Below are 24315 nucleotides of genomic sequence, written 5' to 3'. Positions count from 1 at the left end.
AACAATTTCTAAAGATTTATTAATGATTAAACAGTGATTTGATGTTTTGTTGTCTTTAAACATAGATAAGACTAAATTGTTAAGTTTTTATGTTCAGAGCAGTTCATGATTCACAAGAAAGAATTGGAAGTGAATAATTTTAACAGATTTCTTCGAATTGTTATCGATCATAAACGTAAGTTTTATGGAGATATGTCAGGAGGCAAAAACTGGCTAGACGATGTTATGCTGTTAGAGTGGTTTTAAATGAACTGAGATTGATATCTGCAAAAACGGTCTATTTTTTTTTGTCGAAAGTTGGAGCTTACTTTCATACAAAAATACCTACAGTATAGAATAACATTTTGGAGTTGCATTAGTAAACGGCTTTTTGACTCGATGTTTGTTTTTAAAAAACGAGCCATTAAGTATATGTGTCATAAATCTCCACAGGACATGCAGACCCCTATTTAAAGATACTTTCCTTGTGTTGCTTGTTTATTGTTGAGTCTGCTTGCCTAATATATAAAAAATATAAATTGTATCTTCAAAATAATGGCTCCTTAAAACGTTATAATATCAGAAAAGAATACAATATTCCAATGCCCATCCCGAAAAGTGAACTAAGAATTCTCTTATTTACTTGAGCATAAAAATTTTTAATTATTTTCCAAATGTCATAAAAGTCTCTAGAAGTTCTCCTCGCTTTAAAAAGTTCTTAACGAAACTTCTTAAAAGCAAGTATTTTTATAGCATTAGAATTTTTTTAAGATAGTTAGGAACAGGCCAATCGTATATAATTATTTTTTAGTAAAGATGTAAAGGTTAGAATTTGTGATGTTACTCTAAAAAAATTTCAAGTCGTCTTGCTTTGAAATTGAAAATACATTTTGTGTTTATACTAGTATGTTGAACCCACTATTGTGTATTGTTTTTAAATTATGTGTTAGTAATATGTCGATTAATGTGCCTATTTTATATCATAGAAGTACCATGTCAACAAGTAGGTACCATGTATTTATGAATAAAGTATGTTTTGAATTTTTTGAAATTCGAAATTGTATTTAAAAGAGAGAGAGGTATATAATATTTAATAGGGATGATTCCAACTACTTACTAGAAATTACCTCGTTGAAAAAGTAATTCTTGTTGTAAAAGGGTTATTCAAAACTGCAAGTGGCCAACATGGAGTCGACAAGAAGAAAAAAAGTTGATTATGACTCTCTAAAGAAGGATTTAAGAGTTATTAAACGTCGTATTTAAAAGTTAAAGATGTTAACTTGTAAATGAGAGAAAGCGTTTACAACAATGTATAAATGATTTTATTTTATATTTTCAAATAACGCCAGAAAAAAATAAAAAACCATTTTGCCAAATTTCACCTTTTTCCTGAATATTAGGAAGTATTTGGCATTTTTCCAATTTTTAGATTGCATTTATTCAATCTTTGCATTTATATTGCGCAACTTTCGCCTAATTAAACCATTTATTGCTCATCCTTATTTTGGACATCCTGTATAACCGCGATGAGACCCTTCATACTGTTAAACAAAATATTTGTTTTTTTTTCTTATTAACTTTTTCTAGTTTTAAGAATTAGTAATTAAGTGTTTCCCTGTATTGCAAATTAAAGTGTGGCCTATTTTCAATATTTTATAGTGTTGTTACACCCTTATTCAAAACATTTCAACCCTTATTCAAACATTCATACATTACTTAACCACCACATTTATCTATAACTATCTTTATAGTTATTTATGCGAGATCACAGCGCATTTAAATATCGGCAATAACAAAATAAATAAAAGCGCTGTTATCATCATCGCCGTTGTCTTAAAAAAATAACAAAACGGCCGGGCGGCCAAAGATTCCCGCGACGTTAAACTGCAAATGGTCAATATAGCGCCGACAAAGAAAAACAAAGTTGATGATGGCTCTTTAAAGACAGAACGTCGTATTTTAAATTTTAAAGGTGTCATCGTATAGGCGAGAAAAAGTGGTCACAATAATTTATTTATTTAATAAATACTTTTGTCATATATTTTGAAATAACGCCAGAAAAAAATAAAATGATTTTGCCAAATTTCAGTTTTTTGCAAAATTTAGGAAGTATTTAGATTTTATTATAAAAGGACACTATATTGCTCAACTTTCCTCTAATTATTCCACCTCTATTGACGTCCTGTATAACCGTGATGCGGGGTCTTTAAACAAAATGTTTTTTTTTGTTACTAGGTATCTTTTTATAGTTTTAAGTATAGTTGTAACAACTGGTAATTGAGAATTTTCCTGTGTCGCTTAAAACTTAAAATGTGGCCTATTTTCAATTTCTATTAACATCCTCACTCACAACCCCTTACTTTACAGATGTCACTACGCTGCACATTTTTCAGATATGGAATCACATGACAAAATGGGTTACTTTTTACAAAAAATTATTGATCAAGAAGTTATATTATGATCGGTATTAAGTCTTATGAATTATTTCAATTATTCTTTATAATATTTACGTGAAACCTACTTATATCTTAAAATTTGTTCCACATATTTTTTGTATATTAGTTTTTAGTTAATTAAGTGCAACGGGCTTTTTTTTTAAAAACTTGACCCTCTTAAACACAAAATGAAGGAAACAATGTTTCTTGGAATTATAACTTGTATTAAACGTTGTTGGTAATTTTGTAAAAATAGCTTTTTATATATATTTTTGTATTAATTTTTGTCTCAAAAACATATTTTGGTAAGTAATTATTTGTTTATAAAATTTAACTTTTAAGAATTTTCAATATGCCTCCACCCTTAAGTATATCACTTATCACTTGACCACCACATAAATGACACCGTGATGTATGTTCAAAAAAAAATAATAAAAAACATAATTGGCAGCATCATCCCATATCTTAAAAAAATATCCAACACGGCCGCGTAACCGGAGATTCCAGCGTCGTTGAAAACCTGACTCAAAGAAGCCAAAAGCCAAGTCCACACAGCTAAAATAAATCGTTCCTAGATATGACGCTTCGCGGCAGCACCACACGGTGCACGAAACTGAACGGCAATCCGATAGTCGACCGGGTACACTTTTTAACACAGGATTGCGTATCTTCCCAAATATTCAATCAACGGTAGTATATAAGGCTGAAAATCTGTGGCAAACCTGGACTGAAGGAGGACCAAAAAATACTTGATATAATCGCAGTAAGAGCGGTTGGTTTGACGCAGTTATTTTTGCCTATTGGTTCCTAAATTTATTTATACCTTTTCGAAAAAACATTGAAGGGCGAGTGGTGCTCATAGGAGATAATCTCTCAAGTCATTTCTTGGAAGAGGTAATGCGAGCAGTTCAAGAAAACAATATTTCATTTTGTTGTCTTCCCAAAAATTCTACCCACATCACTCAGCCGCTAGATGTTGCCTTTTATGGGCCTTTAAAGCGAAAGTGGAGATCCATATTAGATACATGGAAACAGTCGCTAAAAAAAAGTCGCAAGTGTTACCAAAAGAAATATTTCCTCGATTATTGAAATCGTTATGTGATGCTGTTGCACCAGATTGCAAGTCCGATAACTTCGTATCCGGATTCAAGAAATGCAGGATTTATCCATGGAACTCTGAGGAAGTATTAGGTCGGTTTCCGAAAGAGCCCAATAAAAAAATAATGATCCTAGTAGTTCTCAGGTGATTTCGGATGTCGTTTTAAATATGTTAATGAACATGAGATACAGAGAAAGAAATAACAATGCCCCTGCCAGAAAAAGGTCTAAAATAGACGTAGCTCCTGGAAAAAGTATCGCCTTTGAAGATCTCACCCCACAGAATAACATCCCATCAACCAGCAAGGGAGCTGCCAGAAAAACTTTGGAAAACAAAAAGCAAGCTTTAAAAAATTATAACTGATCATCAGTCTCGTCAGAAGAAAGCGACAGCAGCGATTTTAACAATATTGTGTATATGGACTCGTCGGAAGAAGAAGATCTTATTACCATTGTCCAAAAGGAACAAGAAACCTTGTGCTTAAGCAGCTCTGAAGAAAGTGCTTCTTTAGCTTCTGTTTCACCGAAGTCCCCTGGGCAGACATCAAAGGTTTGCGCTCCATTAGAGACTTGTCTTCAACGATATGGGCAAAAACCCTCAACTTTTATTTTCCCTTAAGTGGAAGACATATCTTCTATTGATTGTAGCCAAATAAGATGCACATTAAGAAATCCTACAGAGTTTAGGGGGCATTTTATTTTCAATGAAGATTTAGGAAATATTTAATAGGTATTACTATTTTTATTACCTTTTTGGATATAAATTTATTACTACTATAATTTTTCTTACAGGTCCTATCATACAGGTCCTTTCACTTCTGATCTCAACCTGCCCTCTGCCGAAAAAAGAAAATTTGTTTGAAAATTAATTAAACATAAACATAACATTAAAAAATTATTGTTATGTTTATGTTTAATTAATACCTAATCTTTTCTATCTTTAGGTAATATCTAACCTATGCACCTTTTATTTGTTCATTTGCGTTTTGTTAAACAATTCGTTTATTTGTTTATTTCAATAAATATCTATTAATAATTTTATGAGTGTTTAATTTCATTGCAAGTTTTTTTTATGTAGATACACAAAATATTAACACATAATATATGCTTTTTTTTGTTCAATGAAACATTTACGGCGCAATAAATTGAACATTAAAGTGATTTTAAAGCTTCGTTCAAAGTTATGTCTCTGTACCGATAACATTGAACACCCATTTAAAAAAAAAAAGAGTGTTACTTTTCTAAATGTAAACATTTTGTTCTATATATTTAAAGGTATTGTTGGTCCCCCCAATGTGCTTACACTACTATTTCTCTATTGTATATTCTTAAGAATCTGCAAAAGACGAAAGCCGAAAAGTGTTCAATGTTATGGGGTTTTACGGTACTAATTATGTTGCTTAACCCTAATCAACCCTGGGAAGATAGGGAACACTATGTGAAAGAAACTGAAAGCTAAGCCTGTAAGTGAACGTATCCCATATAGCACGGGACATATTTAAGATATTTATTAAAGTATCGTTAATAAGTCCAATATATTATATCTTGAAGATATCTGTTTAATACCTTTTGGTATAGACATTATTATATTTAATAAATATACATTTTTTTATAGCAATTTTATTAAGAAAAGTCGTATAAAGATGTTTTTAATTTGTTTATCATTTGCTCATCAATGATGTAATTTTTAACCGGTATCTTGATGCTTATTGATTAAAAAGAGAACGAGGCAAATCTCCCAATTAGATAAATACAATTCTGCTGTTCGGTATGTAGAAGCAGAATTTTCATCTTAACCTCAAACTTGACCTAACCTAACCCGTGTTTTTTTTTTTATTTCTTTTGCTTTCGCGTGCTGCGATTATTTAGAGTGTTGTGTTTGTGGTTTACTACAAGTTATTCGACATTTATTGATATTTAAGTGTATAGATATTAGCGTGTTTTTGTCACTTAACTTTATCCAGCTTGGACGACAATTTTTGTGGATTGTGGACTCTAAATGTGCAAGTAATTTGCAGAAATATTACATGCGGGTTAGTAAAGACAATTCTTGCTCTAATTCTAAGCTCTGTGAAGGTGGTTTATAGAAAATTGGTGAAATGAGTGTTCAACATTTGGGGGAAAGTAGCTTTTAATTTAACCTCAAATTTAATTGATTTAAATTTTAATATGTCTGAAAATAATACAGCCGTCCAATCTTCAGGTTAAAACAAACAAATAAATTTCAACAGTGTTTGGAAAATGCTACAAAAGTTTTCATATTTTGATTGAGTCAACTTTATATAAATTATTTATTTTTTAGGTAACTAAAATTGTTAAAGTAGGAGACTGGAAACCCTATTACTGTATATAGAGAGTAGCTAAACTCATAATTTCAAAAGAGCAAGATCTAAAATATAGTTGGATAGGAAGAAAGGAAAAATTTGCTGTTGTGAATATTAATACGATATCAATATGTACTTTGTGTAATTTTTGTATATCTGTTGTTTTTTTTTTACTAAAAAAATAATTTTAAGATTTTTATGTCTAATTACAAGCTTAGAACATTGAAAGGCTAGAATTAGTAAACAACAACTTTGTTTGAGTCCAACATGTGCACAGGGGCAAGAGGGGTGTTTTATTTACAAACATATGTGTCGATTCTCTGTTGTCAAGTCGACACAAATTTCCAACGGAGGAAATTTTTAGCTATATTTTAACAAACATTATAACGTTAATTTAACTTATTTCTGTTATATTTTATAGGAAAATTTAAAATAAAAAGTATAAATACTACAATTAACCTATTTTAAGAATAAATATAATATCCTTAAGCAAAAAAAAAACAAAATTATTAACATTCTTATCCCTAAAACTGCTTCTAAAAAATTTGAAGCGACAACACCGGAGCTTAAGCGCCTAAACCATACGCGTTGTGTCATCTGTCAAACGGCTTTTTGTTTATATTCGGGATTCGTGTATTTTCTTTAATTTTTGGTTTAAAAAGGAAAAAAGGCCACGTTTTAGTGTTTTTTTAAATTGCTAGGATGGCAAAAACTTGTGTCGTTTGTGCCGCATCATGATAAAAACGTGATTCAAGCCGATCTTTTCACAAGTAAGTACCGATACTTTCATAACATCACATCATGGGGTAACCATCATCATAAACGTAGAATAGGGGATCTTATAGATATAAACCTAATAAAAATTTGAATGTGAAAGTGTGCGTAAAATACCAACATATTTATATTTTTAAATCTAAATATTTTTTTGAACATATTCATCTATTAATAGGCTATAAAAGATATAAAACTAGAATTTTGTCCCTGGTTTTATTACAGGATTTTATGTTTTTTTTGTTGTTTTGGCAGAAAAAATTCATAATACCTATGTACCTATCTATATATAGTTTGATATCTATGTATAAAGTTAATTTTGTCTTTCTTTAAAATTTGTTCCATAATTTTTTTTTGTTTTACCTTATTGCAACTTACTTACCACATATTAATTTATTACTGTAATTTTTTTCTGCTTTTTGATTAAATATCAAATACTTATTATAGATTGCCCAATGATTATGCCCAAAGGGAACAATGGGTTTCATTAATGGAAATCAACACATTTAAAAAGAACATATTTGTTTGTTCAGATCACATCCTTAGAAGTGATATAAGGGAGATAATATTATCAGTAGCCAGACTTTATTAAAAAAATCAGCTCTACCTCAAAGGTAATTTTTTTAAATATATTTTTCTAGTATATTTATAGGTATGAGTATATTTTACCTTAGAATTATTGATAAAGGTTTGCATGCTTTTATTTACTACATTATGTAAGCTAAAAAAACAACCTTTTAAAACTTGTGCTTGGGCTATGTTGTAAAACATACAGCTTCTTCACAAAAAGTATTAGTGTTACTCATATAAGATTTATTTATACCTAATACTTATTAAATTAGGTATGTGTGTAAAACTATTTTTTTACTAGGATTTCTGATGCACTGGTTAAAAACACAGCAGCCAATAATTCAGTTAATTTACCAAGTGAATTACCCTTCAAAGCTACAGGGGTAGCTTTCCTGAAGAGTGCAAAAACTTCTTTAGCTTTCAAAATGGTATATAGTACAAACAGTGAAGCTAATATAGACACGTATGGATAATTAAAATAGATTAATATTCTTGATACACCAAATTTTGTATAATTACAGATCTGATCATTGATCATCAACAATAACTGCATCTGAGAATTATAGTTCTACAGTAACCGTGGAGTCTAGGTCAACAATTACTATTTCTCATCCAAGCCGTTTTTGTTTAACTGCTACACATTCCCTGACTCTGCCAAGGAAAAGGTAAAAATACACTCAAAATAGACTACTAGTTTTATGCCATGTATCATCCTATTCTATATATCTTATTTAAAAGTGATATGGTATTTTATTGTATTATATTTGTTTAATTAAATGCAATTAATCAAATGTATGACATTACAAAGATTCTCTATAATAACATACATTTTATTGATCAATTGGATTATCATAATACATTTTTTTAATTTTTTCTTTTTAATTTTGGTAATACTATATTTTTATGTATATTATTCTAGGGTAAAATCAAAATGATATCCTGAGGACCTAAGCACTGATGATTCCACCGTTTCAAGAGCTTAATCACTTGTCACCAGATTATGGAAAAAAAATAAAGAACAAAAAATTAAAATTCGAAGATTGCAACAAGCAAATTTGCGCCAAAGAAATTAAATTAGATGTCTCAAGTCATTATTAAAATACTTACATGAAATAATAACATGATTTTATGGAAAAGCCCAACATACTACATATTTTATTTGACTTGTAAAAGCACTTGTTTGTATATTACTACTAATAAACTCTCTAATCTAATCTATTGTACATAGTCTTTATTCTTAGCTTTGTTTTTTAGTATAAATTAATATGATATAATATTTGGTATTAGGTATTATATAGGTCACTATTAAATGTCTCAAAACCATTATACAGGCTAAATACTCATAATAAAAATCTTATAACCTACAAAAAACCTGCAACTCCTTCACTATTTGAACATCCTTGTAGTTTTAACTTTTTCCGCTGAAGCAATACTGTCCCTTTGAAAAAGTCAGCAGCATAGAAGTATATATTATGTGATGTAAGTAAGTGATGTAAAACTGAGTTTTGTCCAATATAACAATAACAATAAAATTTTGCAAAATGTTAAAAATTTGTGTCTTAAAACATGATTTATTAAGAAATCTATAATATTATATTAATAAAATATTTAATTTCCATAAAAATGCTTTGACAAAAATGCTGCCTTTCATTAGGACCTTCCTCTAATGAAGTCCATTAAAAAAAAAACACATAAATAGCTCATAAATGGTAATATTACTTATACTCAAACTCTTTAATTATTAATTAATAAAAATTTATCAGGTAAATATTTGTTGACGACGTCACTGGTGCTTGTATCTGTGATATAAACAATGCGATCGAGCGGCGTTGCAATGCCATTACCGTTTTCTCGTTTCTTCGTACTTTATTTTCATTTACTTAACTTATATTGACTTCGATATAGAGTATCTTATCAAATTTATTTTTAAAAAATGCTGGATATTTTATTAAAGGGGAGCAGTAGTATTGTTTTGTGCCTTCGGAAACAACTGAAAATTTTGATGATATTATAAAGTGATTTTTGCCATTTCTCTATAAGCACTTGACATCATTGCATCAGAGATGTTGCAAGCAAACAAACCTGCCCATAGTTCCACGGCATGCTACTTCTAGCCTTTCAATGTTCTAAGATTACGAGACAGTTTTACCACTAACCAAAACTTTTTATTATTAATCTCGACGTGTTTCGCTAACGATGTTAGCACCTTTGAGAGAAGATTAAAACTATACTAAAACTACTTACAAATCTCCTTATACAGTGTGGCCCAAATTTGCTGTACATGCATGGATATCTTGTAAACTATAAGAGATAGAAAATTGGTTAAATAAGGAAAGTTGTAGGGCATTTAGTTACCAATCAAGGGCCATTTTCAGAACGATTTTACCTTTTTCCGATTTTGAAATATTTGGAAAAAATCAATAAATTGCATTTTTGAAAAAGGGCCCTATTTTTTTTATTTCAACGTATTTTTAAAATCTGTAAAAACATCATTATTTTTTGCTAAATTAAAAAGATCTTTTTTGTCCCTTTAAAATGATGTATAATACTTTTTGAATTGAATATTTTATGTTTATGTCAAAAAATTAAATAGTTTATTTTTCGCTGACTTGGCCGTGGTTTTTATTGGCATTTTGTCGTACACACAAATATTATTAACTTACCAACTTGCTAACTTATACTTTAACGTAATTTCTAAATAAAATAATTAACTAGTTGTAACAATAATATTAAATGAAACTATTCAAAATGACGGCCTTATTTGTTAAAACATTTTTCACATTTTAAAGAAATGTGAAAAACACTTTTAGTTACCTTGCGCAGGATGTTTTTATTTATATTATTTAAGACAGTTTGAACCCTGTCCTCTAGTTGTTGAAGAGGCGCAGGATTCATTGATTCGCTTGATTCATTGATTTTGCAGGTTCAAACTCGTAAACTTCATTTGTAACATATCCCCAAAAATAAAAATCCAGGGGTGTAATATCTGGAGACCTAGCTGACCAATTTACAGTACCGCGGTTCGCAATAAGTTTATTATTAAATGCTTGCGTTAACAAGTTTTGAACGTCCCGAGTATTATGTGCGGGACACCCGTCTTGTTGAAACCACACTCTACTCCGTATTTGTTCTTCAGGTATTATAACTCTCACCGCAGGTAATATCTGCTCTTCCAAAAGATTTAAATATCTTTGACCTGTCAATATGTGGTGATAAATAAAGGGCCCAATAAGGTGATTATAGCATATTACTTGAAAATAATTTTGTGGAGTGGGTAATTAACTTACCATACATACCACACCATACATTAAATCCAAATCTTACTTGTAGCCTACGTTCAGCCACTTCATGAGGATTTTCAGTAGCCCAAAAATGACGATTATGCCTATTGAATACTCCGCAGTTGCTAAAAACCGTCTCGTCAGTCCAAATAATTTTCCTGCTGAAATTGGGTATTTCTCTTATTTTTCGTATTTATCTTATCGTCTTGGGTAGTCTGTATCCCTTAAACCTTGAACAATAGTAGGCTTTTATGGACGATATATTTTTTAAGGACTCTGAATGGTAGTCCCTGGTATATTCATATCAGTTACAGCTTTTCGAGTCGATGTTTTCGGGTTCGCATTAGAATGGTCTAAAATGTTTTTATCGCGAGCTTCATTGTCCCTTTGATAATTTTCTGGTGTTGATATTTCAAAACTTCCATAAGTTCTAAGGTTCATGACAAGCATAGCGAATAGTCTTCGACCTGGCAGTTGTCTCTCAGTTCCAAATATCTGGCGTATGCAACATTTGCATTCCTATATCATGTAATATAACATTCCAATATGTCAAATTTTTCTTCACTGGTATATCGCATGGCGATTTTTGGAAATTACTATTTTAAACAAAACTCACTCAAAACAAACGAAAAGAACTAGATACGAAAAAACTATTTAACACTAACAAAAACAAGAACATGAAATGAACAAGGTAAGAACTACTAAACAAGATAAAAAGTTAAATCAAATATTTTACAGATTTTAAAAATACGTTGAAATAAAAAAAATACAGCCCCTTTTCAAAAAAGCAACTTTCTGATTTTGTCCAAATATTTCAAAATCGGAAAAAGATAAAATCGTTTTGAAAGCGGCACTTAATTGGTAACTACGAGTAAATGCCCTACAACTTTCCCCATTTAACCAATTTTCTATCTCTTATAGTTTCCAAGATACCCATAGATGTACACCCAATTTGGGCCACACTGTATACTAATGATGTAAATAATAATGAAAAAGCAATGAAGCATGGCCAAACAAATCTTAAACACTAACTAAAATATATAATTGACTATAAGGGATCGGACCTTTATCCCTGTTAAAAATGTTTTTTTGATTTTTGAATAGTGCTAAACTTTCGCGTGCATCTAATTTTCTATTGTTATTAACTGGTTTAAGTAATTTTAAGTTGTCTATCCCTACAAAGTGACCAGTATTTAAAACATGTTCAGCCTTGACTTTTCAACTCTTCGATATTTCACATGAGCTACATGTTCTTTAAATCGGACATTAATTGATCTTCTGGTTTGTCCTATGTACTTATTATCACAATCGTTGAAATTAATCTCATAGATCCCAAACTTTTCATTAGTCTTTATTTTATCTTTTGAGTTTCCTAAAAGATTTCGTAACTTGGCCGAACTTTGATAGACCATTCTTAGACCTAAGTCTTTGAAAAGTCTATCAAAGCCTCTCGTCAAGATAGGATCGTATGGTATTGCAACAAAAGTTTGCTTAATTTCATCTTTTTGAAATGTGGTAGAGTTTTTAAGACCTATGTCTTCTAATCAGCTTATTAATAATCTTATCGTTATAACCATTGACCCTAGCAATTGTTTTAATTGTTGCTTTTTCTTTATTAAATCTGTTGTACTTAGAGGGAATGAGACCCAACGATGTACCAAGAAATGCATGCTAGCCATTTTATGTTGAAAACAATAGTAAAAGTCACTAGTTATGTATCTAAAAGTATTTGTTTCCAACCATAGGACTATTAAACAATGTGTAAATATTTTAGTGTTTTATTTAAATGCTAATTTAATTTTATTATGAATGTTAAATTTTTACATATGGATAGCCTTAATAAAGCTATAAAAAAGGCATCTTAAAGATGTTTTGTAACATCTGTACCTCTCTAAGATAGCTTTAAGTCTTCTTTCCGGGAATACCCGGCATCTTAGAGACGTCTCATATGTTCTGAATAACATATCTTTTAGACTTCTTTAAGATATCATTATGATATATGGGATAGCTATAAAAACCGATAGTAAGACCCATGTTGACATACTCTTTAATTGCTGTGAGTCCAGTGCAGGTGCAATGAGGCAGGGTTCGATAGCTAGCATCTGTGCTTCCAGGAAAATAAGTCTGACAGTAGTAATGGAGGTGCTCTTGGATTTACCACCAATCCGCATTTTTATCTAAGTCGCCCAATATCTAAGGCTCGATTTATAGGAAGACAAGAAACAACCAGTGGAAAACAAAGGATGATTCAGAGATCTGAATTCAATATGGCAAAATGGTCTTGTATATTGATGGCTTAATGACAATAAGGTTCAAATGGTGCATTTACGATGACACGGTGATAAGCCAAGAACAAAAATTAAAAACTGTTATTTAACCTCTGTAGCCAAGCTGTTTTTGAAAGAATTAGGGAAACCCTAGAGAATGAGTTAGTGGGAATAACTAACTAATAAATGCTGAAGTAATTAATAATATAAGGTATGCTGATGACATCATCTTATTAACAAGCAATCTTAACAGCACACAACACCTATTAGGAAATTAAATCATCGATCTAAAGAATACGGACTAAAAATAAACTTAAAGAAAACCAAGTTAAAACCCATATGGACTAACCATAAGCATTAAAAATGTGGTGCACCGTAGGATGTAGCGTATTTCCTGGATCAATAAAATTACTAAGGCCAACCTACTAAACTGAACCAGATGCAGAAGGAGTGCTAAATCATAAACAATAAAAAAAAGAAAGGTTCAATATCTGGGTCATATAATGAAAGGACAGAAATAGTCATTGGAAGGAGCATTGGAAGACGTCGGATCTCCTGGATAAGGATTATAAGATAATGGTTTAAATGTAGTAATGCTCAACTGTTCAGAACTGCATTAACAAGGTCTGGATTAATATATCCGGACTGTGATGATAGCAAACCTCCGATAGGAGATGCACCACTAGAAAAAGATTTAATAATACTCGTACCTTAGCGATAAGAATGCATAAAATATTAATAAGGCCAGGCTAGTTTGTCTCGATTTTAGCATTTCTAAGTACCTCTTAGTAGTAAGTAAATATGGCAAATCCGAAATAAAAAAAACACAATCTTTAGCAATTGTAAGTATATTAAAAAAATATTATATATTAACTAGTAGTAATAATAGTAACAGAGGGGAAATCTTGCTCTACTAGAAATTATGAGATCCCAAAATGTCTCCTCTCAATAAATCCAATAATCCTTTTTCGCACTCATAAGAAGACAACCTGTTTCTTTTGCCACAAATGGGAGCACACGAACTTACACCACTCCTTAAAGGTACAGATACTAGTTGAGTACTACGCTGATCTGTAATTAGGTACTCCAATTAGATTCTTAGATCTAGAGGGGTCTGATAACATACCTTTTATTTATCTACATTTGCGGTCCCTTATTGAATTTTTCTTAATTTTATTACATTCGTCTAGAATGTAAGAAATTTGCCTCTTATTTATTTTGAAGAAGGGTTCAAGCTCTCTCGGTTAAAGAGTTGATGTAAATTCAACAAACTCATCTGCTTTTTCGTTTCCACTCTGCTGTGCTCTAGAATTCAGCACAAGCAATCTGATTTCCTTCAGTGTTATTGACTCAGCCATTATGTACTTTCTACCATCTTTAAACTAATTCTTCATCCTCAGATGACCGTAAAGGCTTCTTAGTTATAGGAGTAATGAATTCTTTCGCTTTTAGGGCCCCTTAAAATCAATATTCGATACTTTGGTTATAACAGTGCATAGATCCATTTTTTTAGAATACCTTCGTTTACTGCTTCTTGCATTTGATATACATCTCTTTATAACAAACCTATACAGAGTAGCTTCAAGAGTAACCCAAGCCGTCCAGTAAGGTTTTCGACTCGAATGTGAAAGTGTAAAAGAATTCTTGAAACCGTACATTTTTGTTTCAAAGACGACTTATTTACACATAAATTCATATTTATGTGTAAATATTAATTATTGATTGTTTTTTTGTGATCGAATTAAAAATATAAAGTTATTTATCGGTATTACGCCTACCTAATGGTTTTAAGCAAAAAAAGAAACTAAAACATTATATAAAATGTAGGCATTCCACTCTTCAAATTGCAAAAAAATTAAGATAAAGAATGCAGGAGGTGACAGACACTTAAATAAATTCAATGAGGTATCACGCATTTTAATACCGATCAGAACAAAGAAATGGAAATCTCGATTTCTCTTAAAGTCGATGGAATGTTGTATGAACTGAATACAAAATTAAGTAATGATGAGGCGTTAAATATATTTTAAGGCTAGGAATGCCGTGTTTAATTTAAATATATCAATCAATTCTATTTACACAATTTTCTATTTCTAATAAAACAGAGAGCTTTATATTTCTTAAAAATAGAGTCAACACCATGGACTATCATAAAATAATGTTACGGTATAACTTATTTGGTATATTAAAGCCTAATTTTCCTTGCTTTAATTTTAATTTTAGAATTACGTTTTCGTTGGTGTCTCTAACTGTTATTAAGTATAAAATAAAAACCAGAACTATTCTACACCCAGAACTATACTAGAGGTGTGTGTGACGTTCGGTCATGTGTGAAGCGCATTAGATCTCTCTCAATATCAACAATGGGCTGGCTGAAGATTCCTTGGCTTTGATTGATTCAAGCTGCTTCCAGGAATCCTATTTTTTCCAACATAACTCCTTGTGCAAAATCTTTGCTTCTGTCCAATGTATGTTATAGCCATATGTTCTTTTGTCTTGACTTTCATTGGTCACTTTGTCTCGGGGGATTTGGTATATGCAATTCTTGGTGTCCAGTAGGCATTTTAGTTTGGTCTTTGATACTAAACCTCGTATGGTTATTTTCGAAGTAAAGGCAATGTTGATGTTAAATTTTTTGAGAATTCTCCCGATTTTACTTGATTCACGCAATCGTTAAAAATCCTACAGGATCCTTCAGTTGTTGTGGCTTTTTCTTTACCACTTCATCGTGAACTTGATGCTTGGCATAATATTATTGATGCGCTCCAGAAACTCTGCTTAGCTCTATATCGCTTTTAGGACGCCCATAGGGTGTCCTTCGTCCTGCTCGTAAAACCTATCTTTGAATTCAAAGTACGAGTCATGAAGATAAACTTCTAAAGGGTCCATCACTCTCTTCTGTGGAAATCCAGTGCGTGCTGCGTCCTGTCTGAGTCTGGCACTTTTGTATAAAGACTTTCAACATCAAAGCATACTAGCTTATCCGTAGGTCTAACGTCAGTAGCCTGAAGGAGTTCGGCGAAATGAGCTCAAAGGAATCACACACCTCTACATACACCTATAATATAAAGGCTCTCTGGAGCACATTAAATAAATTAGATATCGGTCATAAAAAAAAACGGTCAGGATATTTGAAATAAATTTAAAGATACCGATAAAATTAATGATTTTTTTAATAATTCAGCCCCTGAACATAACCCTAACAATGAACTTTTAATTTACTTTAATAGTAACATGTTTAATGGTCTTACTGAAGAGATTGATTTTGCACTATTGGATGAAAACAATATCAAAACTGCCGGAACGGATATCTTCGAAAATGTTAAAAATGTGCCTACCATTCTGTAGAAAAGTGCTAACGAATATAACTTGCCTCTAACTTTCAGGTCTTGACAGTCTCTGATCTGCTGTTGTAATACCTATCCCGAAAAAACCCAATATAATCAAGCTCGCCTAATCTAAACTAAGATAGTAGCGGATTAGGATATATATTGATGGTGCCTAAAAGGTTCAACGTAGCTAGTGGAAGGTACCATAGGGATTAATTTTGAGAGCTGTGCTGTTTACATTGTTCACAGCTGACTTGTCACTCTTTATCATCTGTATGCCGGCAACAAATCTACTCTGTCCAATTCTACTCTGCACTCGCAAGGCAAAACACCGCCATATTTGCCAAGGGTGAATTCATCGATGGGAAAAATTTCGTTTCCCAAACGAATTATAAATAAAATTCATAAAAGCGTAGACACCAACAAAGCTTCTGGACCCGATGGAATTCCAGCCCTAATACTAAAACGTTGTGCAGACGAATTGACTCCTCCCTTATGTAGATTGTTCACGGCATCGTATAAGCAGGGCCAATTTTCAACAAGCTGGAAAACTGCTCGAGTGCAAGCTGTACCCAAAAAGGGTAAGAAGACGATGTCCTCCAATTACCGCCCGATTGCACTAGTTCCAGTAATATGGAAGATTATGGAGAAAGCAGTTAACCAACAACTGTTAAGATATCTGGAATCATCTGGACTAATCAGCGATCATCAATACGGCTTCTGAAAGCTTAGATCCACCGGCGATCTTCTGGCTTACGTCACACACTTGTGGACGGAGGCCATGGAGAAGCACGGCGAGTCCCGCTCAGTCGCTTTTGACATTTTCAAGGCATTTGACAGAGTGTGGCATGAGGGACTACTAACCAAGCTCTCCTCAATCGGCATGCAAAACTCATTATTGAATTGGATCAAAAGTTTTCTTGAACAACGAACAATCCAAGTAGCCGTCGATGGATACCTCTTCGACAAATTTAACATTAACGCTGGAGTCCCTCAAGGATGCATTCTATCCCCCACCCTTTTTTTGATATATATCAACGATTTGCTAGGAACCACTGTCAATCCAATCTACAGGTTTGCGGATGATAGCACACTTATTTCCACATTTAAGTCCGCCAAACCAACGACAGCCGCAAGTTCTTAGAATCTTAGGCAGCAACAAGTAGCTTCAACCAACAACGATATTAGAGCAATCTTGGAGTGGGGCGGTAACAATCTGGTAAATTTTAACGCTAAAAAAACGCAGGCTGCAGTATTTACGATGAAGACCTTGGTAGCTCGGAGCTGGTAATGGCAGGGAAAACATTGACAATGGAATCATCTTTACATCTTCTAAGAGTCGAGGTCACCAACAGTGTGTCCTGGCATGACCACGTTGCCGAGGTCGCCAGGGCGGCTTCCAAAAAACTCGGAGTGCTTTTCAAAACGAGAAAACTGTATACACCAGAACAGCTGCTGACTCTTTATAAGGCTCAAATACGCCCTTCCCTTGAGTATTGCTCACATGTCTGGAGCTCTGCACCCAAGCATAGTTTTTATTATTTATTCTACCGTTATTATTACGGTAAGTGCTCCTCTGAGCTGGCAGGCCTGATTCCACCCAGGGCTGTTCCGGCAAGAAGGACGCGTCTAGCAGTTGCGGCTCATCAACATCGAGTCCAGCTGCCTACCCCAAGGACGTCGCTGTATCGAGACTCATTCATCTGGAGAACATCTTCTTTGTGGAACGGCCTTCCACCTCACATATTTCCCGACGCATACAACCTATAGCAATTCAAGATAAATACCCACAAAATCTTCGCGCAAGCACCACTCCAAGAGTGACATAGGACTTTCCTCTTGTGCTTGTGTTTACCATAAAAAAAAAAACAAAGTAAGATTAGTACTACTAATAGGTTGTTTTTGGAAAAAACTCTAGTTCCTTTTAAAAATCTTGGACTTTTTGCTTATATTCGGCATGTCTGAAGAGATGGGACCACATTACTCTTTTATTTCAAGAGAATGATTGGGTCAAAATTGAACCACAAAGAAATATGCATCTTAGGTTTTTCTGACACTGTATAATACACTCTCATACGCCCCCTTATCTATTTAATCAATTACTTTTTGCTGACACCATTTCTGACCGAAGCTGAAGTACTTAACTTACTTAGGGGTACCTCGTACTGCCTCTTCATTCAAGTACTCATTTACCAACTTTTCTAGTTTAGAACTCCCTACGTAATAACATTGCGGATATTTCAAATTACAGATCTTTAAAAAAAAATTAGTATTTTTTGTTATATTTTTTATTAAGTCGAATTTGTGTTGTTGGTTAAGATGTAATGTTTCACTCTCTTTCCTTTTGCTATATCACATATAGGTTTGTATATCAGTAATTTCAGGTTGGGCCTAAGTAGCCTGTGGCTGAACGTCCCCTTAATAAAGACTTTGAATTTCAATTTGAATATTTGCCGTCTAATATTAATTTAAATGATACGTTGCTGATTTTGCTAATGCGCAAAAATTAAATCTTAAGAAATTCAATGTAATGACATTTGAAATAAACTTACACCTCTAATATTTAATTTAATTAAACCTTAATTAATATTAATTTGACACGGGTTGATTTTTTTAGAGACTCGGTTATATGTATTGACCTTTAACTTTCGGTTAAAATACATATTTAAAATATAATCTCCGAAGCCTCTAAATCATAAGATCATAATTCAAGACATTTCAGAAACTTAGACGTAGTAAAAACATTATATTCCTCTTATGTACACTCAAAGTTAAAATATGCTGCAGTGGTTTACTCACCAAGCTTAAAACAAATACAAAGAGAATTTGTAAAATATTTATGGTTCAAATGTGATCTGAATCAATCAAAGATTTAATATTTGCAGTTTCAAAAACCATAGAAAATACTTTGCTCTTATGATATAGTCATTCAATGTAATTCATATTATTGATTTTCCAGAACTGTAATCAAATTTACATTTTGTTGTACCTCGTCTCAATAATAGGCATCATATTTTATTTAAGTTTCCAATTCCAAAAAACCAACCTACTTAAAATTTCATCACTTTACAATCTTTGTAATGTTTGCATCGGTGAAACGGAGGTTCATATTTTTAATATTATGTACTATATTGAGTTGCGTTGAATCGTATATTCTTGTACTATACGCTCTTTCTTTTGGTATTTAGATCTGAGATGGCTGTAGAGCATAGATTTCCTATTTGTTTTGTATAGTATTGAGAATTTATATTCTTTTTCTTTCTTTGTGTAAAATATCCTAAGGTAATTTAATAAACGTATATTTTATAAACACCCTGTATTCGTTTATAAGTGTCTCAACCGCCCGAGAATTATCTGACATCCTTGAAAATATATACCCTAAACATAAATAATAATAATAAGCAGAGATTGCGAGAGACCCAAAAAAGAAAAGAGGCAGTAAGTGCTAGCACATCGCCTTATAAAGAACCTTGTATATAGAGTGGTCATGGTTGACCAGGTGTGGTGGTGTTTGTCCACTAGGTGGATATTAGAATGGTTATGATTGTTTTGTGCATAGGTTAATCATGTTGACATGCGAGTAATATTTTATATTGTTGTTGTATAAGTCCATGGCTAGAGTTTTATGGTATACCAGAGTTTGTCGCTGTTTAGCGAGGTATTACTAGGTTGTGGTCGATTGTGTAGTAATCGACAGGGATGCCCTCTGAGCGCGCAGTTCCTTCGAGTTGGTCTTGTGAGTTATAGAGGGCCCTCACTTGTCTTCTCGATTGACACATTTGGATTCTAAGATCTCGGTATATGTTATCTTAGTTTCCGAGTGTTGAGATGCTTACTGCCTAGCGGCAGTGGATAGTGGCGCAGCTTCGTTTAGTGGCGCCGGGCATTAGAGCCCAGTCGCGCTCATGCCATTTCTGAAGAGGGGGAGAGGGGCAAAAAAATAAAAACTCGATAATTTTTTAACAAAATATTATATTAATATAAACCTTTCTGCCATCTACCCATTATGAAAACTCTCTTTTTCGACATTTGCTTTCTGCAAAGAGATCTATTTAACACTTAAGATTCAAACCTTGAGCTCTTTAATTTTCGATGCTCAAAAGAGCCAAGTTACTAAGTCACGATTGCGACATAGTACTTTTTAAATAATTTTTTATTATTATTGAGTTCGAAAAAGATCTCTCTGCTGAAGCAGTAGTCACTGATGGAATTGTTAAAAATAATAAAAACGCTGCATATAAATTTTTAAAACTAGCCATGGCAGTATGATGATCACATATCAAAAGTTTGGTGACATCTTTCACTTTACTACATTTAAAAATTTCAGTTCGAAAAGTAGACATAAAGTTTAGTGTTCTGACCCCAATATCATATTATAAATCATCATTATATTATTCAAATAACAATACCGCCCTTTTCCTAAGTTCATCATCACTTAACTCAAAAAGAAATTTTGGGAATAGAAAGTTAAATTTTGAAGAAACATTGTGAAAACCTGATAATCGAAACTTTTTTTGCTCGTTTTTCTAAAAACTCAGTGTTTACGCCCCAGCTATCTGCTAAAATTATTGCTTCACTTTTAAGTTCATCAAAATTTTCTCTACAGTTTATCATTTCTGTATAGGCACTTTCTAAATAAGCTGTAGCCTCCATCATATCACAATCTTCGGATTGTAAGTATTGTGAGGCAATATTTAGACTTTGCAATATTTTTGAAAATAGCACAATAAGTAAAATAAAATCAAATTTTTCGATATATTTTTTTAGACCTGCTGCTTCGCTTCTTTCACTCGGTTTACCTCTTAAAATTATATTTGTCAAAGCATGCAAAACTTCTTTGTAATTAGCCCTTAAGGCAACCAAAGCATCGTACCTCGAAGCCCAACGAGTAGGAGCTAGTTTTTTTAATGTGATGCTTCTAACAGGAGACTGTTTTCAGTCTCACCGTTTTATACTGCTTGAAAAAAATACATACAAAGCACCCACATGATCGAAGAAATTAAAAACTTCGGATACTCCGTTAACAGCATCATTGATAACCAAATTTAAATTATGGGCTGCGCAATGCACATAGCGAGCATTATTTTCCATATCAATTATTTTTGCTTGCAAACCATTGTAGCATCCACTCATTACACTAGCGCCATCATACCCCTGACCACGACATTTGGAAATCTCGATATTTTTCTTCGTAAACACATCGTTCACAAACTGTAATAATCCTGTGGCAGTATTCAGTTTTTGCTGTTCCTGAATCAGTAACAGCAAAAAATCCTGTAAAAATCTCCTTAATCTGAATATCTTTTGACATTTGACTGTTTTTATTTGATAATTTTAACAATGCGAAATATTAGACTAAGTTGGTCAATTTTGGTAATGTCTTGTGTTGTGTCCAGAATAATTGAAAAAAAGGAGCATCTCTGATTTCAATAAATAACTCAGTTTCTAGTTGTCCCGCCACTAGATTGGTAAGCTCATTCTGTACCGTAGGACTTAAATATCTAATTGATCCACTTGGTTTCTCTAGTAATTGTTGTAAGATTGGGTCATATCTTGCTAGTAAATTTATAATTGATAAAAAATTTCCACCTAGTAGAGTCTCTTCAACTTCATGTTTTGAAACCCGGTGTTCTCTAAATGGGAGATTACGTATTGCCAGAGTTAATGTGTCATCTATAATTCGACGTAAAACTTGCCTCCAAAAAATGGCTTTCTTTCGGAGAATGTCTTCCATCTGAGAATCTATACATTTATTTGCCTTCCAGGCATCATAAATAACACATGATTCAATATGAAAATTGGCATTTTCATGCTGATTAATTTTTCTGGATAACATGCCCCAATTGGATATTCCTTGTACCCAGTTAATTTTGAAATATGGTTTTGATCTATCACCAAATAACCAACAAGGTTCACAGTAACATACGTTTTGTTCCAAGGAATAGCACAACCACTGCCTAGGCACTTCCAACCCACTTTTTAATTTCGAGAAATAATAAGTTGCCGAAAAACACCTACCCCCGTCATTTCGAGGAAAAGATTCAGTTGGTTTACAAGATCCGTATTTAATAATAAATTTCTTAATGAAACTTGGGGGCTGACCTATGCCATAGATTTTTGAATGATATGCAATATCGGTAGGATATTTTTTTCCCAAAACATTTTTTAACACATTATTTACACTACTGTCTTCGGGAATAGTTTCTAGAAGTTCTAAGTAAAGGAGTTGTGCTCTGTTATTTTCTTGTGGAACATTGGTAGAGGTTGATGTAAAGCCAAATGAAGGCAAGTCAAAACAAGAATTGAAGAATTGGCAGAAGGTTGGCTTTGTAAAGAAGTTTGAGATTCACCACTTTGTTCGTTATTTGATAATGTATGGTATACGCCAGATACGCTAGGCGCCAAGAACTCTGCAGAAACTAGAGCAATTGAGGAATTACTGGAAGAAGTTGTTCAGACGTTGATAACGGTAATGAAGAAATTTTTTCAACAAGCACTGGCGCAGGTTTAAAATAATGACTAATTTTGGGGAGTTTCGAATTCTTCGCTTCTTGTTCTAGTCGCCGTTTGTGATACTCCCAACCACTGGGCTTCTCTTTACTCATTATCAGTTTCTGAAAAAAAAATAAATAAGTTGGTCCAAGACACTCCAAGGCAGCACAAGCCGCACAAGCGCAAAAAATATCCCTTAGTAAGCCCCTAACCTTAATATTAAATTTTTTTTATTATAATTTAAATTATAATCCTACAATAATAACTGAATATATTAGAATTTAGAATGCTCAGTGAATGAAATGAATGAATGAATCAGTCAGTCTTGTACCGTTATAATATAAAAAAATATCAATTTGACTCTTATGCATTGTTGTAAATAGCACCTTATTAACTTCCAAAGTCAAGGCGGCCGTATAATATAGATACTTGATGACGGCCGCGGCCGCTTCCTGTTCAAGTTACAGAACATGTTAATTGTGTAAATTTTATCTAAATCAAAACTACTAAAAGCTCTGTATTATGCCCATGCAAGGAAGCCGAAAATACAGAAAAAAAAATTATGACAGGCTTATTAAAGCTGATTAAGAACTCCTCTTAGTTTAAAGCATTGGTACTACTTACCTTGGGGAAAAATGCCGCCTAAAAGTTCACCACCAAACTTTTTAAACTTGAATCTCAAATAATACGTCAAAATTCACGCATTAATTATGAAAATAGCGTATTAAGTTTGGGTTTAGTATGGTTTTTTTCATAGATGTTGATATAGTAAAGTTATTACATTATTTGTTTGTTGTTATGTTCAAGAAATCGGACGCGGCTAGCGCCGCGCCGGCGCCGTATACTTCCTGGCGCCGGGCAGCAGGTGATGCCCCTGCTGCCCCGGTAGCTACGCCACTGTGGAGCGTCTGGGGTAGCCTTAACTATTTTAGGGGACACTAGCTAGTCATCGAAGAAAGAAGATATATATATGTAAATTATTAGCAAACATAAAGTAACTATATTGATGGTTGTTGGCATGATTGAATCAAGGGGACCGAGGTTCCCCGGTGAGCAAACTTAATCTTTATTAGATGGGTCAGTACAGTAAATCGTAAACATTTTTGTTTCATGGTACTCTCAATCTCTTGCTGTATAAATGATGGAGCTCGCTGAATGAATTGCATTGTCAATACTCACGTAAGTTTAATTTTAAAAATACCCAAACTTTACATTTGTATTCATTATTCTATTATTTTTCAATGTTATTGTATACCATTAATGAATCGTTTTCAGCCTTGTAGATTGGTATCTTTAAAATATTTTTTTAGAGTCAGTATTCGGTTTTTCTAGCGCAACTACTAAGTCTTATTCTTTAATAGGTCTATAAAGCTGACTGTCATCAGCCTAAAAGCTTTACAATGATCCAAGCTGTATATCATGTCATTCGATAATTGCTTGGATCATTGTAAAGCTTTTAGACTGATGACAGGCAGAGAACATGAAATGACCAAGTATGGATGCATGGGTACCTTATTTTGTATCTATTATTCAAGTAGCTATTTATTGGTCTTATAAGTCTTTAGTTATAACTAACTAAAAAGCCAATATACAGGGTGTCCGGAAGCTAGATGCAATCCTTTAAGGGGGTGATAGCTGACTACTTAATTTGAAACATTTTAAACTAAATATGTGTAGGTCGAAATTTGTTTATAAATTTTTTAAGGCAATTTTTGCATTTTTCTCAAGAAATACCAAAATTTCGCATTTAAACGGTAATAGAGCACAAG

At 32.7% G+C, this 24315-nt stretch overlaps 1 long non-coding RNA gene across 2 annotated transcripts; it reads left to right on the top strand.

Annotated features, from left to right (window-relative positions):
* Positions 1-6049: 6049 nt before the first annotated feature.
* LOC126735143 (uncharacterized) lies at positions 6050-8400 on the top strand. 2 transcript variants are annotated; one of them, XR_007660336.1, is made up of 4 exons: positions 6050-6606; positions 7055-7221; positions 7479-7842; positions 8097-8400. It is a non-coding gene; the product is annotated as an uncharacterized LOC126735143 (long non-coding RNA). The 2 variants fall into 2 exon arrangements; XR_007660335.1 differs by having other exon boundaries at positions 7055-7842.
* Positions 8401-24315: the final 15915 nt, after the last annotated feature.

Source organism: Anthonomus grandis, chromosome 4 (genome assembly GCF_022605725.1).
Source record: "Anthonomus grandis grandis chromosome 4, icAntGran1.3, whole genome shotgun sequence".
NCBI lineage: Eukaryota > Metazoa > Arthropoda > Insecta > Coleoptera > Curculionidae > Anthonomus > Anthonomus grandis.
The sequence above is the reverse complement of the archived record's forward strand: the minus strand, read 5'-3'. Positions and strand labels throughout refer to the sequence as shown.